This window comes from Oncorhynchus gorbuscha, linkage group LG05, assembly GCF_021184085.1.
Source record: "Oncorhynchus gorbuscha isolate QuinsamMale2020 ecotype Even-year linkage group LG05, OgorEven_v1.0, whole genome shotgun sequence".
NCBI lineage: Eukaryota > Metazoa > Chordata > Actinopteri > Salmoniformes > Salmonidae > Oncorhynchus > Oncorhynchus gorbuscha.
Genome location: NC_060177.1, coordinates 48,195,529 through 48,212,406, shown reverse-complemented (window position 1 = coordinate 48,212,406; position 16,878 = coordinate 48,195,529). Strand labels below are relative to the sequence as shown.

General features: G+C 47.5%; 1 long non-coding RNA gene across 1 annotated transcript; it reads right to left on the bottom strand.

Moving 5' to 3' along the window:
* Positions 1-1,996: 1,996 nt before the first annotated feature.
* LOC124035135 lies at positions 1,997-14,351 on the bottom strand. Its single transcript, XR_006838688.1, has 3 exons — positions 14,225-14,351; positions 2,397-2,430; positions 1,997-2,291 (listed from the first exon to the last, which is right to left on the bottom strand). It is a non-coding gene; the product is annotated as an uncharacterized LOC124035135 (long non-coding RNA).
* Between the last annotated feature and the right edge of the window lie 2,527 nt (positions 14,352-16,878).

Below are 16,878 nucleotides of genomic sequence, written 5' to 3'. Positions count from 1 at the left end.
GGTCATCCTCTGAACTGCCTCTGATCTGCAGCCTCACTAAACACAAATGCAAATGCATCATTTTTAAACAAGAAAATGGTGCCATCTGCTTTGATTAGTAAGGAATTTGAAAAGATTTATACTTAAGTATATTTAGAACCAAATACTTTTAGACTTTTACAGAAGTAGTAGTTTAGAGTAACTTTCTATTAAAAAGGAATCTATACTTTTACTCAAGTATAACATTTGGCTACTTTTTCCACTATTGCCAGTTGTTCAGCAAGAGCCAGCTCCTCATGGAATGATTTTTTTTTTTTTTTAAAGTGTTTCTATAGGCTATGCAATTGCATGAGAAAACAGAGATGATGGCCTCTATTAAAAAGAGGATCTCAATCAGCTTTCTATATTTATTTCTCAAATGTCCTAATAATTAAGCACATTGCCTTTGTTTTACCAAATCGGAGTAGCCTACCTGACTAGCATGAAAATGAAACGGGGGGGAAAGCGTCCTCCAGTCGCAATTCAAGTGCATGTGGATGCCATGTTTTTTTTTTTTTTTTTGACCCTGCCCCAGTTCCAACAGGTGCATAATGACCATTGTAAATCAAAACAATTGTTTCAGTATATGTAAAGAGAAGACTAAATTGATAGTCTGATGGGTGAAAATATCACCTGTGAATGATGCCCAGAGAGAAACAGAACATGTATTTTTGGGGGGGACTTTTTCAAATCATAGCCGCATGCATCATGTAGCCGAGCCCATAGGCCTAAATGTTTTGATAAGGTTTGTACCGCAACTAAAGTGGCTAAATAACCTATAGTCTAAAGGTCCAAGAACCCTGGGACACGGTTGGATAGTCCATAGCCTACAGAGCCTAGTGAAACATGTGTTCTTATAAACCCAGTCATTGCACAATCATGTGTGAAAACAGAATTGTGACCAGACACTTTTTTTCCTTTTTTTAAAGAAAATAGAGAACACGAGCCTTGTTTTGCTGCTATATTTATTGCTCAATTCTTTCAAAATTAAAAACACATTAATCTGTTTTACAAGCAGTGTAGCCTACCTGGCATATTAAAAACGTAACTGCACGTAACCAGCATTTGCTATTCCAGACATGACACCATTCTAAATCAAATTTAAAAATCCCACACGTATTAGCAGGCTTATGTAAAAAACAGATTACATTTAGACTAGTCTGATGGGTGAGAATATTTTCAAGTGCTTGTCAAAATGTGAACGAAGTGTGTGCAGCCTGCGCAAGAAACAGAGCAGAACGCTTGCCTTTCATGCACCTTTTATCAAATCATCATTAGTCACATCATGCAACCTCAGAAGGTATTATGAGAAAAAAAAATATATAGGCTTTTGTATCACAACTAAAGTTGCATAAATGACTAAATCAAGTGTACACAGTGCATTCGAAAAGTATTGAGACCCCTTCCCCTTTTTCCACATTGTTACGCTACAGCCTTATTCTAAAATGGTTTAAATTAATATTAATCTACACACAATACCCCATAATGACAAAGCGAAAAAATTGAATTCATTGGACATAATTTGGAAAGACACACACCGGTCTATATAAAAAGGTCCCACAGTTGACAGTGAACCAAACCATGAGGTCGAAGGAATTGTCCATAGAGTTCCGAGACAGGATTGTGTCGAGGCACAGATCTGGGGAAGGGTACCACAAAACATGTCTGCTGCATTGAAGGTCCCCAAGAACACAGTGGCCTCCATCATTCTTAAATTGAAGAAGTTTGGAACCACCAAGACTCTTGCTGGCTGCCGGGCCAAACTAAGCAATTGGGTGAAAAGTGCCTTGGTCAGGGAGGTGGCCAAGAACCCGATGGTCACTCTGACATGGCTCCAGAGTTCCTCTGTGGAGATGGGAGAATCTTACAGAAGGTGAACCATCTCTGCACCACTCTACCAATCAGGCCTTTATGGTAGAGCCCGCTTGGAGTTTGTGAAAAAGGCACCAAAAGGACTCTGACCATGAGATACAAGATTCTCTGGTCTGATGAAACCAAGATTTAACTTTTTTTGGCCTGAATGCCAAGCTTCACATCTGCTTCACATCTGTAGGAAACCTGGCATCCAAGTGGTACTGATCCTGAGAGCCAAATAGGGTACAGTTAACCAATCAGAGGAAACGTTACTGCCAACCAGCCAATTTGAAACCCTCTTGGCACAGGGCACACAACTGATTGTAGGTGCAGCTTGTCATGTCGGCGCACATGTTGAGGTGTCCAGAGGGATCGACAAACACAACCTGGAAAGCACTGTGGAACTCGGCGAGAGAGGGCTGAGGGAGGGAAAGAAAGGAATAAAATGTGATTGTGATCCATAATTGAGAAATTACGCAACACTCATCCCCCCATTAAGGACATTTGGATTAGTCCTGTCTCACCGCTGTTGAATCTGGGTCTTCTGGTCGGTGGAAGCTGAGGAAGAGAAGAGAGGGATGACAAATGAGAGGGAAGAAAACATATAGAAACATAATGATATGACCACACTAAGATCTGGCAGCACATCAAACCCATCCTAGGTGAACTCCACTGGCTCCCACCGCATCAACACCTCCTACTGATCTACAAGGCTCTCCAAGGGCTTATAATAATATATGCCATTTAGCAGACGCTTTTATCCAAAGCGACTTACAGTCATGTGTACATACATTCCACGTATGGGTGATCCCGGGAATCGAACCCACTACCCTGGCGTTACAAGCGCCATGCTCTACAAACTGAGCTACAGAAGCCCCTTACCTTAATCTCCCCTACCAACCCACAAGTTCACTCAGCAGGCCAACTTGCCATTCCCAGGTCTACCCTTCAGAGCATCGGCAACAGGGCCTTCTCCAAAGTTGCTCCAAGACTTCCGTGACTCAGAGTTCATCATCATCTTTTCCCTTCTTGTTTTTGTTTCTTCCTGTTAATCTGGCACAGTATTTATGGTACATGCGATGTTACTCCAACTGTAGGAGCAAACAGACAGGTAGGTTGAGACGTCATGCGTCTTACCCAGGAAGTGCAAGCTGTTGAGGAGCAGCTGGTAGGTGGTCATGGTGTTGCTGACTCTGCGGGAGGAGAGGAGGTAGGCCAGCAACATGGAGCCTAGGAAACCACTGAAACACTCTGCTCCCTGGGGACGGGAGGAGAGAGAGTAGTGTAAGAGCTGGGTTCAGCCTGATAAAACGGTGTTGATAGAGAGGGAGCTGATGGCGCAGGGGCCCAAACCTGGTCCAGTTCCCTCTGTCCGAGCCACACTTTGAGCAGGGCTACTCCCTCTGCAAAGGCAGTACACTGGGAGCTCACAGCAGTCAGGAACAGCAGGTGTTTCCCGGGGAGCATGTCACATATAACAGAGCTGTTGTAGTGTGGAGGCTCACTCATATCGACACAAACACACATAATAGGAATCGGTGAGAATGTAGGCTGAGGTCTGATTTTAACTGAAGCATCTCTCCAGTGCACCGCTTGTATAATTCCGGTCAGTGTACTATCTCCATCAACAAGCAGCTTTCATCCCGTAACCATCTGTATACATTAACATTCCAGATCAGAATGGAACTGGAACAGGAAAAAATATATGCTCGTCTTTCGGTAGTGCCCCTCACCTGGCCGAGAGCTCTCCAAGCCAGTGTATCAGTCAGTGCGGATGTTGTTCCTCTGGGGGGGTGGAAGAGGCTGGGCTTGAAGAAGCCCAGAGGATGGTAGGGTTGGAGCCTCAAGATGAAACTGGAGGAATCTTTCCATGGAGAAATAGTCATATCATTGAATCACCCTTGACACACAACCAATTAACTGGTACTTGCTTGAATAGGTACTTGCTAACAAACATATAACATATAGTCCTAAACGATATCTTAACCGCCATCGATAAGAAACATTACTGTGCAGCCGTATTCATTGATCTGGCCATGCTTTCGACTCTGTCAATCACCACATCCTCATCGGCAGACTCGACAGCCTTGGTTTCTCAAATGATTGCCTCGCCGGGTTCACCAACTACTTCTCTGATAGAGTTCAGTGTGTCAAATCGGAGGGTCTGCTGTCCGGACCTCTGGCACTCTATGGGGGTGCCACAGGGTTCAATTCTTGGACCGACTCTCTTCTCTGTATACATCAATGATGTCGCTCTTGCTGCTGGGGAGTCTCTGATCCACCTCTATGCAGACGACACCATTCTGTATACTTAATAGCCTCCAATACCCTACTCAACAATAATAATAATATAATAATATATGCCATTTAGCAGACGCTTTTATCCAAAGCGACTTACAGTCATGTGTGCATACATTCTACGTATGGGTGGTCCCGGGAATTGAACCCACTACCCTGGCGTTACAAGCGCCATGCTCTACCAACTGAGCTACAGAAGGATGCAGTCTATCACTCTATCACCGCCTCTCCTTCCAGTTCTCTGCTGCCAATGACTGGAACGAACTACAAAAATCTATGAAACTGGAAACACTTATCTCCCTCACTAGCTTTAAGCACCAACTGTCAGAGCAGCGCACAGATTACTGCACCTGTACATAACCACCTATAATTTAGCCCAATGTAACGGCGTTCTTCGTTTGTTGAAAGAGAGTCGGACCGAAATGCAGCGTGGTTGTTACTCATGTTCTTTAATGAATGAATCGCGATACATGAAATAACTTATACAAATACAAAACAACAAACGGAACGTTACAGCCTATCTGGTGAACACTACACAGAGACAGGAACAATCACCCACGAAATACACAGTGAAACCCTGGCTACCTAAATACAGTTCCCCATCAGAGACAACAAGAATCACCTGACTCTGATTGAGAACCGCCTCAGGCAGCCAAGCCTATACTAGACACACCCCTAATCAACCACAATCCCAATGCCTACAAAAAAACCAATACGACAATACAATAAACCCATGTCACACCCTGGCCTGAACAAATAATTAAAGAAAGCACAAAATACTAAGACCAAGGCGTGACAGAACCCCCCCCCTAAGGTGCAGACTCCCGGACGCACCTCAAAACCATAGGGAGGGTCAGGGCGGGCATCTGTCCATGGTGGCGGTTCCGGCTCGGGACGTGAACCCCACTCCATTAAAGTCATAGTTCCTCCCCTTCACGTCCTGGGATAATCCACCCTCGCCGCCGACCATGGCCTAATAGTCCTCACCCAGAACCCCACTGAACTGAGGAGCAGCTCGTGACTGAGGGGCAGCTCGGGACTGAGGGTCGGGACTGAGGGTCAGCTCGGGACTGAGGGGCAGGGGACTGAGGGGAAGCTCGGGACTGAGGGGAACTCGGGACTGGGGCAGCCGGGACTGAGGGGCAGCTCGGGACTGAGGGGCAGAAAGGGGCAGCCCGGAACCAGTACTGAGAGAAAGCCCAGTACTGAGAGAAAGCCCAGTACTGAGAAGAAGCCCAGTACTGAGATGAAGCTCAGGCAGGTAGTAGGCTCCGGTAGATCCTGGCTGGCTGGCGGATCTGGAAGATTCTGGTTGACTAGCAGATCTGGAAGAGACTGGTTGACTGGCAGATCTGGAAGAGACTGGTTGACTGGCAGATCTGGAAGAATCTGGTTGACTGGCAGATCTAGAAGATCATGGCTGACTGGCGGATCTAGCTGCTCTATGCAGACTGACAGCTCTGGCTGCTCCATGCAGACTGGCAGCTCCTTGCAGACTGGCAGCTCCTTGCAGACTGGCAGCTCCTTGCAGAGACTTGCAGACTGACAGCTCTGGCTGCTCCAGCTCCCTGCAGACTGACAGCTGCAGACTGACAGCTCCTTGCAGACTGACATCTCTGGCTGCTTCATGCAGACTGACAGCTCTGGCTGCTTCATGCAGACTGACAGCTCTGGCTGCTTCATGCAGACTGGCAGCTCCTTGCAGACTGGCAGCTCATTGCAGACTGGCAGCTCCTTGCAGACTGACAGCTCCTTGCAGACTGACAGCTCTGGCTGCTTCATGCAGGCTGGCAGCTCTGACTGCTCCATGCAGACTGGCAGCTCCTTGCAGACTGGCAGCTCCTTGCAGACTGACAGCTCTGGCTGCGTCATGCAGGCTGGCAGCTCTGACTGCTCCATGCAGACTGGCAGCTCCTTGAGGACTGGCAGCTCCTTGCAGACTGGCAGCTCCTTGCAGACTGGAAACACAATGAAAACCGAGGCGATTAATCCGAAAATAGAGAGTATTGACAGTCTTTTCTATGATCCAGTAATGGTGCAAAAATTGTAGAACTTCAAGCTCTGATAGATAGTGGGTCTATGACCTGCACTTTAAGTGAGTCAGTTGAAGACACACTTCTGAGAATGTGATAAAACCAGAGTCTAGAAAGCCAACTCAAGTAGTTATTGTAGGCTGTGTGGGCAACCAGGCACAGCCTAAGTATGAATATGACTTCAACATTGATATTTTAGATTGCAAGATGGCAGTGACTGTTTTAGCTGTACCTGGACAGACAGACAGTATGATAGTTGGATCGCCATAAAACACATAATGCAACAATACGCCATAAAACACATAATGCAACAGGTTAAGAAAACAAAGTGGTATTGGGACAGCCTCTCCAAACCTGCCAAAGGAGATTCACATGGACTTCTACTCAGCATGCCAGCCAACGTGAACCACTGGCATGGTGACAAAATACCAGACAAAGTGGGAACCGTAATGCTCAAGCAGAGTGTGACTCTCATGCCTTAACATGAACATTTGGTCTGGGGAAAACTGAAAGAAACGGTGCCACTATCAGTTGGTAGTACTGTAGTCATAGAGGTCACTACAGCACGATCTGCACCAAGAAATGTCCTAATAGGATGCACTGTATGTCCTTTGAGAGGTGATCAACATGTTGGACCACCCTATCGTTCTCTGCCGTAACTCCAAGTTGGCTGATGTTCACCCATGCCTAGCCCTAGAAGACCTAGAGCTTTATTCCAGCCATGCTGAGAACCCCAGTAAGGTCCAGTCTGCTCTTCAGAATGTCACCCAAGCTGGGGAAGAATGTTCAGTTAGTGGAAAAAGGACAAAGGAGTATCTACAAAAGTTGGAAAAGTTGAGCTTAACAGAAGTTGACATAGAGTCCTGTGAAGTGTCTGATATGTGGAAAGGAAAACTAGTAGACCTTATTGCTCATTATGAAGGCATCTTCTCCAGGGACCGATTTGACTGTGGAGAAGCAAAGAACGACATCCACCGTATCCGACTCAAAGATGAAAAGCCTTTCAGGCTGCCGTACAGGTGGGTCTCTCCATCCAACTACCAGAAACTGAGGCAGACGCTGGAGGAAATGGAGGAGCGGGGCATCAAAGGTTCTTCTGGACTGGTATGTTGACTCGTTCCAAAAGGACCTACGAGAGGCTGTCAGGATTGCTCAGGCCAACACCACTGAAGCTCAGAAAAAGCAAACAAGACAGTATAACAAGAGAGTGAAAGATACTGCCCTGGAGATTGGAGACCGGGTTCTCTTGGCAAACCGAAAGGAAAGAGGGAAAGGTAAACTTGCCGACTTGTGGGATTCAACGGTCTATGTGATCACATGGAAAGACCCGTCTGTGCACATCTACAGAGTCGAAGATCCTACTACCAAGAAGAGTAAGGTAGTTCATCGAAACCTCATACTGCCAGTGAACTTCCTTCCGGTGGGACAGACAGAAGAGATGTCCACAATAGCCTCTACTGCTTCAGAGGAGGACAGAAATGCAGACAGCGGTGACGAAAGGCCGGTATTCGATATGGATGAGGATTCAGAGGATCGAAGGACTGCTGTCTGGATTCTCGAGGGCCAGAACCCTGAGGGGTCCACGGAAGCTGAAGCTCAAAAATCTTTGGGACTGGAAGATGGAGTAAACATGTGAGAAGCTGATCCTCAAAGCCCAGGGAAGGAAATGATCTAGGGACAAGCAGCTAACTCACGCACAGGAAGCTCCTCAAGGATACCTGGTGATGATTCAAGTGATCCTTCTGAAGATGACGCAAGTAGAAAAGCAACGTCGGTGAGCAGTCTAGATGGCATCAGCAGTAGAAGTTCACCAGTCAGCGGCTTTGTATGCATAAGATCTACTAAGAAGAGAATGAGTAACCAGAGAGAGGTAGAGCGCAGAAAGAGCCAGACTTCAGAGTTCACTGATACAGTCCTGAGACCCAGTGAAGGCACTTTGAGAACTCGAACTGGAAGAGTTGTGAAGCCTGTCAGAAGACTCTTAGAGCCAATGAGTCAAGTGATTGCTGAGCCTGACAAAAGAGAGCATCTAGCCGCCCTGATTCAGGCCCTATCAACTTTGAACTTTTAATGATGCTTTGTGGGTGTTAGTTGTTGATGTGTTCAGAGGGTCCCTGGTTCGAACCTGGGTAGGGGCGAGGGGACGGACTAAAGTTATACTGTTACATTGATGCTGTTGACCCGGATCACTGGTTACTGAGGAAAAGGGGAGATCAAAATGGGGGTGAGTGTAACCAATGTGAAATGGCTAGCTAGTTAGCGGTGGTGCGCGCTAATAGAGTTTCAATCGGTGATGTCACTCGCTCTGAGACCTTGAAATAGTGGTTCTCCTTGCTCTGCAAGGGCCGCGGCTTTTGTGGAGCGATGGGTAACGATGCTTCATGGGTGTCAGTTGTTGATGTGTGCAGAGGGTCTCTGGTTTGAGCCCGGCGAAGGGACGGACTAAAGTTATACTGTTACACACAAAAAAACATGACTCCCACCCGACTGTAACCCTGGTTTCACTTGCATCTTGAGCAGGCTGCAGTGGAAGAGGCTCTCCTCCTCCTTCAGTTGGTTCAGTTTCTCTGCAGTGGGAGGTTTGTACAGATCACAGCACGGGACTGAGGAACCAATCCCTTTCCTGGGCCACCTCGGGTTTACCCCTTTTGGACCTGGTCGGGCCCTCATCTTCCTCACGATTGGAAGACTCAGATTGATCCATGTTTAAAATGTGAGAAACATGATGTGTAATATTAATACAACACACATATTGATTATGCTGTGGTGAAAAATATAGCAAGCTAGCCAACATTGCTCAACTTCACGATTTACGGTGAGACGGCCTGGAGCTTCGACTTCCCATAACATATCATTTATGAAAGACTACAGATTTCAGAAATCGCATGCTATTCTTTGGATGTTGAAATCCGTAATTTTTTATTTAAAAAAAACATAGTTGTGTGAAATCGGATCTCCAGTCTGCCCACACTAGTCGCTGTTCAACTTCATCGTAAAATTGTGGAGTTGAGTAGTTCAACCTGGATTAAAGGGTAGACGTAATTGTCATGCAGGTGAAAGAGGACCCAAAAGCGACTTAACAGAAACAGAGTTTATTTAAGTCCAAACAGGGAATAACAAAAATCCTCTAGTCTGTAGAGGGGAATAACTGGAGAAGCGGCCACGGGTAGGAGGGAGGAGGGATAGAAAGAGGGAAAGAACCCAATAAGACCAGCAGAGGGAAACGAACAGAATGGGGAGCACAGGGACAAGACATGATAATAAATGACAAACATGACAGTACCCCCCCCACTCACCGAGCGCCTCCTGGCGCACTCGAGGAGGAATCCTGGCGGCAACGGAGGAAATCATCGATGAGTGAACGGTCCAGCACGTCCCGAGACGGAACCCAACTCCTCTCCTCAGGACCGTAACCCTCCCAATCCACTAAGTATTGGTGACCCCGTCCCCGAGAACGCATGTCCATGATCTTATGTACCTTGTAAATAGGTGCGCTCTCGACAAGGACGGGAGGGGGGGAGGGAAGACGAACGGGGGTGCGAAGAAAGGGCTTAACACAGGAGACATGGAAGACAGGATGGACGCGACGAAGATGTCGCGGAAGAAGCAGTCGCACAGCGACAGGATTGACGACCTGGGAGACACGGAACGGACCAATGAACCGCGGAGTCAACTTACGAAAGCCACACTGGAAAGCCACACTCTCTGGCCGCAACAATACCTTGGACTCTTAATCCTGCGTTTATTGGCGGCTCTCACAGTCTTCCCCGCAGACAAAGGCAGACCGGTAATGAAGTCTAAGGCGATGTGAGACCATGGTCGAGAAGGAATGGGGAGCGGTCTGAGACGACCGGCAGGAGGAGAGTTACCCGACTTAGTCTGCGCGCAGTCCGAACAAGCAGCCACGAAACGGCGCGTGTCACGCTCCTGAGTCGGCCACCAAAAGCGCTGGCGAATAGACGCAAGAGTGCCTCCAACACCGGGATGACCAGCTAACTTGGCAGAGTGAGCCCACTGAAGAACAGCCAGACGAGTGGAAACAGGAACGAAAAGGAGGTTACTAGGACAAGCGCGCGGCGACGCAGTGTGCGTGAGTGCTTGCTTAACCTGTCTTTCAATTCCCCAGACTGTTAACCCGACAACACGCCCATAAGGAAGAATCCCCTCGGGATCAGTAGAAGCCACAGAAGAACTAAACAGACGGGATAAGGCATCAGGCTTGGTGTTCTTGCTACCCGGACGGTAAGAAATCACAAACTCGAAACGAGCGAAAAACAACGCCCAACGAGCTTGACGGGCATTAAGTCGTTTGGCAGAACGGATGTACTCAAGGTTCTTATGGTCTGTCCAAACGACAAAGGAACGGTCGCCCCCTCCAACCACTGTCGCCATTCGCCTAGGGCTAAGCGGATGGCGAGCAGTTCACGGTTACCCACATCATAGTTGCGCTCAGATGGCGACAGGCGATGAGAAAAATAAGCGCAAGGATGAACCTTATCGTCAGACTGGAAGCGCTGGGATAGAATGGCTCCCACGCCTACCTCTGAAGCGTCAACCTCGACAATGAATTGTCTAGTGACGTCAGGAGTAACGAGGATAGGAGCGGACGTAAAACGTTCTTTTAGAAGATCAAAAGCTCCTGGGCGGAACCGGACCACTTAAAACACGTCTTGACAGAAGTAAGAGCTGTGAGAGGGGCAGCAACTTGACCGAAATTACGAATGAAACGCCGATAGAAATTAGCGAAACCTAAAAAGCGCTGCAACTCGACACGTGACCTTGGAACGGGCCAATCACTGACAGCTTGGACCTTAGCGGAATCCATCTGAATGCCTTCAGCGGAAATAACGGAACCGAGAAAAGTAACGGAGGAGACATGAAAAGAGCACTTCTCAGCCTTTACGTAGAGACAATTCTCTAAAAGGCGCTGTAGAACACGTCGAACGTGCTGAACATGAATCTCGAGTGACGGAGAAAAAATCAGGATATCGTCAAGATAGACAAAAACAAAAATGTTCAGCATGTCTCTCAGAACATCATTAACTAATGCCTGAAAAACAGCTGGCGCATTGGCGAGACCGAACGGCAGAACCCGGTACTCAAAATGCCTAACGGAGTGTTAAACGCCGTTTTCCACTCGTCCCCCTCTCTGATGCGCACGAGATGGTAAGCGTTACGAAGGTCCAACTTAGTAAAGCACCTGGCTCCCTGCAGAATCTCGAAGGCTGATGACATAAGGGGAAGCGGATAACGATTCTTAACCGTTATGTCATTCAGCCCTCGATAATCACGCAGGGGCGCAGAGTACCGTCCTTCTTCTTAACAAAAAGAACCCCGCCCCGGCCGGAGAAGAAGAAGGCACTATGGTACCGGCGTCAAGAGACACAGACAAATAATCCTCGAGAGCCTTACGTTCGGGAGCCGACAGAGAGTATAGTCTACCTCGAGGAGGAGTGGTCCCCGGAAGGAGATCAATACTACAATCATACGACCGGTGAGGAGGAAGGGAGTTGGCTCGGGACCGACTGAAGACCGTGCGCAGATCATGATATTCCTCCGGCACTCCTGTCAAATCGCCAGGTTCCTCCTGAGAAGTAGGGACAGAAGAAACGGGAGGGATGGCAGACATTAAACACTTCACATGACAAGAAACGTTCCAGGATAGGATAGAATTACTAGACCAATTAATAGAAGGATTATGACATACTAGCCAGGGATGACCCAAAACAACAGGTGTAAACGGTGAACGGAAAATCAAAAAGAAATAGTCTCACTGTGGTTACCAGATACTGTGAGAGTTAAAGGTAGTGTCTCAAATTTGATACTGGGAAGATGACTACCATCTAAGGCAAACATGGGCGTAGGCTTGTCTAACGGTCTGAAAGGAATGTTATGTTTCCGAACCCATGCTTCGTCCATGAAACAACCCTCAGCCCCAGAGTCAATCAAGGCACTGCATGTAGCACCCGAACCGGTCCAGCGTAGATGGACCGACATAGTAGTACAAGATCTAGATGAAGAGACCTGAGTAGTAGCGCTCACCAGTAGCCCTCCGCTTACTGATGGGCTCTGGCCTCTTACTGGACATGAATTAACAAAATGTCCAGCAACTCCGCAATAGAGGCACAGGCGGTTGGTGATCCTCCGTTCCCTCTCCTTAGTCGAGATGCGAATCCCTCCCAACTGCATGGGCTCAGTCTCAAAGCCAGAGGAGGGAGATGGTTGCGATGCGGAGCAGGGAAACACCGTTGATGCGAGCTCTCTTCCACGAGCCCGGTGACGAAGATCTACCCGTCGTTCTATGCGGATGGCGAGAGCAATCAAAGAGTCCACATCTGAAGGAACCTCCCGGGAGAGAATCTCATCCTTAACCACTGCGTGGAGTCCCTCCAGAAAACAGCGAGCAGCGCCGGCTCGTTCCACTCACTAGAGGCAGCAAGAGTGCGAAACTCAATAGAATAATCCGTTATGGACCGTTCACCTTGGCATAAGGAAGCCAGGGCCCTAGAAGCCTCCCTACCAAAAACTGAACGGTCAAAAACCCGAATCATCTCCTCTTTAAAGTTCTGGAACTTGTTAGAGCAATCAGCCCTTGCCTCCCAGATAGCTGTGCCCCATTCTCGAGCCCGGCCAGTAAGGAGTGAAATGACGTAAGCAACCCGAGCTCTCTCTCTAGAGTATGTGTTGGGTTGGAGAGAGAACACAATCTCACACTGCGTGAGAAAGGAGCGGCACTCAGTGGGCTGCCCGGAGTAGCAAGGTGGGTTATTAACCCTAGGTTCTGGAGGCTCGGCAGGCCAGGAAGTAACAGGTGGCACGAGACGTAGACTCTGGAACTGTCCAGAGGTCGGAAACCTGAGCGGCCAGGTTCTCCACGGCATGGCGAGCAGCAGACAATTCCTGCTCGTGTCTGCCGAGCATGGCTCCTTGGATCTTGACGGCAGTGTACAGAGCGTCTGAAGTCGCTGGGTCCATTCCTTGGTCGGTTCCTTCTGTCATGCAGGTGAAAGAGGACCCAAAAGCGACTTAACAGAAACAGAGTTTATTTAAGTCCAAACAGGGAATAACAAAAATCCTCTAGTCTGTAGAGGGGAATAACTGGAGAAGCGGCCACAGACTGCAGGTCGTCGGGTAGGCGCAGGCCGTAGTTGACAGAGACACCTGCTCACACGCAGCATCTGATGAAGGCAAAAAACACGACAGGACAGGGCGATACACAATCACAGCAAAAACACGACAGGACAGGGCGAAACGCAATCACAGCATGGTGAATACTAAACAAGGAACCGACGGGACAGGAACGGAACACAAAGGAATAAATAGGGACTCTAATCAGGGGAAAGGATCGGGAACAGGTGTGGGAAGACTAAATGATGATTAGGGGAATAGGAACAGCTGGGAGCAGGAACGGAACGATAGAGAGAAGAGAGAGCGAGAGAGTGAGAGGGGGAGGGGGAGAGAGAGGGATAGAAAGAGGGAAAGAACCCAATAAGACCAGCAGAGGGAAACGAACAGAATGGGGAGCACAGGGACAAGACATGATAATAAATGACAAACATGACAGTAATGGTAAACAGGATACTCAAATTATTATGACATATTACATTTGGTATGGTATAGTGATTGGGCGGGGGGGGGTCGATAGTTACTTATTGGGATATTGTTTGAAAATATACTGGATAGTTTTGACAATATCATTTAAGGTTAGTATTTTTACTTTACCACTGAATATGGCTACAAGTCGGGTAAACAATACTTTCCTATCGATGTTTTGTCTCAAAATGTCATACACTGAAAGACCAACCGCACAGACAATCGGCAAGGTAAGTTGACATTTAATCGCGCTTAACATTCCAGCTTGTAAGGAAAACTTGATTTGCATTGCTATGTTTCAGACTATATATCAAGTATTGATATAAAAGTGATGTATTAGGCTAAGTATAGCAGCTAGCTATGTACCCGTTGCCACTAGCTGCCATTGCCCACATGCCAAAGACGAAAAAGTACACCAGGTAACGTACCTGCTCCTCAACTGTTGATTTCATTTTTTCCCGTAACTGGTTGTTCAATCAATAAGAAATAGTTTTAATTCAGTGCATATGACAACTTTTGGTTTTTGTCAGCTCAATTATCACATGTAGACAGGGCCAATCAAACGTCAGCGCATTACGACAAGCAACACAGCTTTAACATTGACTCGTTTCTGTGTCACTCCTCCCATAAAGCGCAACATGCGTTGCTTTGAGCAGTTTCGGGTTGATGCAGAGTTTTTAAAGCCAGGGGACTAATATCACGGGACTTCCGGGAACACTTGCGAAACAGACCCAACAGCCCAGGCTGGGATTGACAAATATACAATTCTTCCTTAGTTGTTTAGTTTTCTTGAAATCTAAAAGCTCATCCTAGATTCGAGCCAATGTCTTAAGTAGTTGAACATGTTATTACTCCAACCTTGCGAAAGTGACAAACTAACACGTTTTCATTTGTGTCAAAAACACCTTTATATGGAAGGAGTGCCTTTTGATTTGAAGGCATGCACATTCGCATTTCGGCGGGATAGGACCGTTAGACCCCTCCCCAGTCCAGAGAGATCATCAGACAACACCTGCCCCAGTCTTAGGACAACACATTTACATTACATTTACATTTACATTTAAGTCATTTAGCAGACGCTCTTATCCAGAGCGACTTACAAATTGGTGCATTCACCCTATGACATCCAGTGGAACAGTCACTTTACAATCTAAATCTTAAAGGGGGGGGGAGAGGGAATACTTATCCTATCCTAGGTATTCCTTAAAGAGGTTTCAGGTGTCTCCGGAAGGTGGTGATTGACTCCGCTGTCCTGGCGTCGTGAGGGAGTTTGTTCCACCATTGGGGGCCAGAGCAGCGAACAGTTTTGACTGGGCTGAGCGGGAGCTGTACTTCCTCAGTGGTAGGGAGGCGAGCAGGCCAGAGGTGGATGAACGCAGTGCCCTTGTTTGGGTGTAGGGCCTGATCAGAGCCTGGAGGTACTGAGGTGCCGTTCCCCTCACAGCTCCGTAGGCAAGCACCATGGTCTTGTAGCGGATGCGAGCTTCAACTGGAAGCCAGTGGAGAGAACGGAGGAGCGGGGTGACGTGAGAGAACTTGGGAAGGTTGAACACCAGACGGGCTGCGGCGTTCTGGATGAGTTGAAGGGGTTTAATGGCACAGGCAGGGAGCCCAGCCAACAGCGAGTTGCAGTAATCCAGACGGGAGATGACAAGTGCCTGGATTAGGACCTGCGCCGCTTCCTGTGTGAGGCAGGGTCGTACTCTGCGGATGTTGTAGAGCATGAACCTACAGGAACGGGCCACCGCCTTGATGTTGGTTGAGAACGACAGGGTGTTGTCCAGGATCACACCAAGGTTCTTAGCGCTCTGGGAGGAGGACACAATGGAGTTGTCAACCGTGATGGCGAGATCATGGAACGGGCAGTCCTTCCCGGGAGGAATAGCAGCTCCGTCTTGCCGAGGTTCAGCTTGAGGTGGTGATCCGTCATCCACACTGATATGTCTGCCAGACATGCAGAGATGCGATTCGCCACCTGGTCATCAGAAGGGGGAAAGGAGAAGATTAGTTGTGTGTCGTCTGCATAGCAATGATAGGAGAGACCATGTGAGGTTATGACAGAGCCAAGTGACTTGGTGTATAGCGAGAATAGGAGAGGGCCAAGAACAGAGCCCTGGGGGACACCAGTGGTGAGAGCGCGTGGTGAGGAGACAGATTCTCGCCACGCCACCTGGTAGGAGCGACCTGTCAGGTAGGACGCAATCCAAGCGTGGGCCGCGCCGGAGATGCCCAACTCGGAGAGGGTGGAGAGGAGGATCTGATGGTTCACAGTATCGAAGGCAGCCGATAGATCTAGAAGGATGAGAGCAGAGGAGAGAGAGTTACACCTCACCCACGGACAATTATACATTGAAGGGAAAGTTTTATTTTATGTGTTTCTACACAGAAGTTTAACTAACCAATGTCGCCATGACATGGCCTACAAGTGGGATCGGGGATTTCTATTGGGGGAAGTAGTTTTAGCCAATCTTCATACTGTACTGTCTTTGCAGAGATATTAGCAAAGGAGTAGATAAGAATCCCAGGGGGAAATGAATGAAGAAACTATACAGCTCTGTCCAGCAGGCTATCAACCAATCAGGCAGTTTATTTTATTTATTTTTATTTCACCTTTATTAATAACTAGGCAAGTCAGTTAAGAACAAATTCTTATTTACAATGACGGCCTGGGAAAGGTGGGTTAACTGCCTTGTTCAGGGGCAGAACGACACATGTTTACCTTGTCAGTTTCTAAGCTATCCTCACACAAACCCTTTTAAAATTCAGGTTATAAATCGAGAAACATCTCTATTTTCCTCGAAAGTACATAATGCCAACATTTAAAAGCTATACTTTATTACAGAGAACGAATTAATTATCTATGATTTTGGAAAATATTTGTTATGTTGAGCTTATTGTTCACATAATTCATGCACATGTTGGGTTTTTGTGGTAGCGTGTCTTGAGACACATACATAGCTAGCAAGCTAGATAGACCAATAACCACCTTTTGTAACAAGAAATGAACAATCTCTTTGAAGCTGTCGTGATTGAACAGCACTCAGGCTTAGGCTAAGTGGACACAACACAATGCACCCACACA